The following is a 2699-nucleotide window of genomic DNA, read 5'->3' on the forward strand; positions in this document are numbered from 1 at the left end:
AAAAAGCAAGAAAACCTAGTTTCTCATTTTAACTGCAACACCAAAAGAACTACTTTAAAACAAAAAATTCTTTGGGTAAGCAGCCAAGGAAACAACACTGGAAAAAAAGACCTATGACATTACTCTTCTGTATCACACTATGATTCCCATAATTCCAGGTTTACATTTGGTCATTTTAGAAAGGTCAGTGCTCTGTGGCAGAAGAGAGTAGCTCTTGGTGTCTTTGTCATTACTCCTTGTCCTGGGGTGAGTTTTGTTCGCAGTAGTGGGATGACTATACTACAGTTCCACTTGGAGAATTGGCCTGGTTTTGGGATGACAATAAACCCTTAAAGTTAGGTTCCTGTAACTTAGATCCTTTAATCTAGACAAGACCAGGAAGCAAATACCAATTGGAATGTAGGATTTGACACCTCTTCAGAATCTATAGGAGCTCTTTTCCTCTCAGATCCAAGAACCCAGGAACCACTACTCAGTGGTACCTCTGATAGTGACTTGTGTGAGTGTAGGCCCAGAATTCCTGCACTGAAGCATTCAGGAATGGAGGTCCCAGGGTACTGCCCAGTTCAATTATGTTTCCTCATTAAATAGTTTGCTAGTTTCTTTTTTGATTGGGTCTATGAGTTGGACTTGGCCTGCAGAAAAGCCCACCAGTAGAGAGGCACTTTCTGCTGTGGCTGTTAGGTGGTTAAAGTCGTGGCATGTAGGCTGTGTTCCTTTGTATATCCTTTTATCTATCAGTTTACTCAAGTCAGCAGCCTTGCAGACCCCCTTGTAGATGTAGAAGTAGAGCTTCCGGCCCACATTGAAGCATAGGTGGTCGCCGTTGCCAGACTGGTCGTTAAGGTTGACGAAGGAGCCACACATGGGGTTGGACCCCTGCCAGTTGAAGTGAACCCGGTTGGGCTGACTGTACTCCAAATGTGGCAGCAGCTTGTAAAGATCTTCCTGGGTGGTGAACTGGGTCTTAATCTCGTTTATCTACTTCCCTCCTCCCTCTGTCACCATCTTGGAAAGCAGCATTCATCCTGCCCCAAGTGCCTGGAGTCTCATTTTTTTTTTTTAATTCCAGTTTTCTTTTACAAAATTACTAATATGGTAATGTTTTACATAATTGCACATGTATAACCTATATCTGATTGCTTAGTACCTCACAGGGAGGGGGGAGAGAGAGGAAGGAGGGATAAAATTTGGAACTCAAAACTATAAATAAAATGTTTATTATTAAAATAAATAAACTCTTTGAGGACAAGGAAAAAAAAAGAAAAAAAAAGAAAAGAAGGGATATCTATACTCCAAGGACCAACCTTGGAATTCTGGTCCTCTCCCCCTATTTTTCCTTTGGCACCATTGCCCCGATATATTCTTTTCAGTTCAGTTTATGCACAGCCAGACATAAGGTATTCAAAACCAATTTTGTGTCAGATATAAATTATGATGGCTCCTACACAGAGGGGCTAATGAGACAGCAACTATTAAACTTCCCCTTCTGTGTTCTTGTACATTCAGTTGCCCTTCCTAAATCATCCTTTACTTCTCTTCATAGGGAACCTGCTTCTCCTTAAGAAATCCTGTAGGGAGCTGAATTGAAACCAGAGTGTAGACTAAGACCTCAGAAGGTCACCTTGACCCTGACTCTGAATGATTCAGGAAGATTTCTATGACTCAATCCCAAATCAGCAACTTCACTGGTATAAAAAATTTCCAGTGAGGAAACTCCTCCTACAAGTGCAGATAAGTGACTACTTCTCAAAAAGTTAAATAACTTGGCCAATCAGGGTCACACAGCCAGTATGTGTCAGAGACAGGACCTGAACTCAGGTCTTGCTGTTCCAAGATCAGATCTCTATGGTCACAATTTTTTTTTCTGCCATTTGTTCCTTTTCCCCACTCCTTCCTTTCTTTCTTTCTTTCTTTCTTTCTTTCTTTCTTTCTTTCTTTCTTTCTTTCTTTCTTTCTTTCTTTCTTTCTTTCTTTCTTTCTTTCTTCTTCTTTCTTTCTTTCTTTCTTTCCTTCTTTCCTTCTTTCCTTCTTTCCTTCTTTCCTTCTTTCCTTCTTTCCTTCTTTCCTTCTTTCCTTCTTTCCTTCTTTCCTTCTTTCCTTCCTTCCTTCCTTCCTTCCTTCCTTCCTTCCTTCCTTCCTTCCTTCCTTCCTTCCTTCCTTCCTTCCTTCTTTCTTTCTTTCTTTCTTTCTTTCTTTCTTTCTTTCTTTCTTTCTTTCTTTCTTTCTTTCTTTCTTTCTTTCTTTCGGTGAGGCAATTGGGGTTAAGTGACTTGCCCAGGGTCACACAGCTAGTAAGTGGCAAGTGTCTGAGGCCGGATTTGAACTCAGGTCCTCCTGACTCCAGGGCCAGTGCTCTATCCACTGAACCACCTAGCTACCTCTCCCAGCTTATTTCTTGACTTTTAACTCTTTGTTAAAGTAGGGCTCTGCTTCCAGAATGGAGGGTGCCCTGTCTCAAATTTCAGGGGTTTTTTGTGTAGTCGTTTCCAGAGATAGTTCTAAGGACCTGTAAGTTTTCAGTTTTTCCAGCATGCTGTGACCTAAGGAGAGCTGTGGTCACTGCTCTCCTGCATGTGAGCAACCACAGGCACTCTTTTCTGCCCTGAAATGGTGAGTGGAAAGCTCTGGTGTACCACTACCCCTCCTAGCCCTGGGACGGAGACCCAGATCTGTGTATGAACAGAGCAACAAAGTCC

General features: G+C 42.0%; 1 pseudogene; it reads right to left on the reverse strand.

Moving 5' to 3' along the window:
- Positions 1 to 234: 234 nt before the first annotated feature.
- Positions 235 to 1008, reverse strand: LOC122727518 (annotated as a pseudogene).
- Between the last annotated feature and the right edge of the window lie 1691 nt (positions 1009 to 2699).

Source organism: Dromiciops gliroides, chromosome 5 (assembly GCF_019393635.1).
Source record: "Dromiciops gliroides isolate mDroGli1 chromosome 5, mDroGli1.pri, whole genome shotgun sequence".
NCBI classification, from domain to species: domain Eukaryota; kingdom Metazoa; phylum Chordata; class Mammalia; order Microbiotheria; family Microbiotheriidae; genus Dromiciops; species Dromiciops gliroides.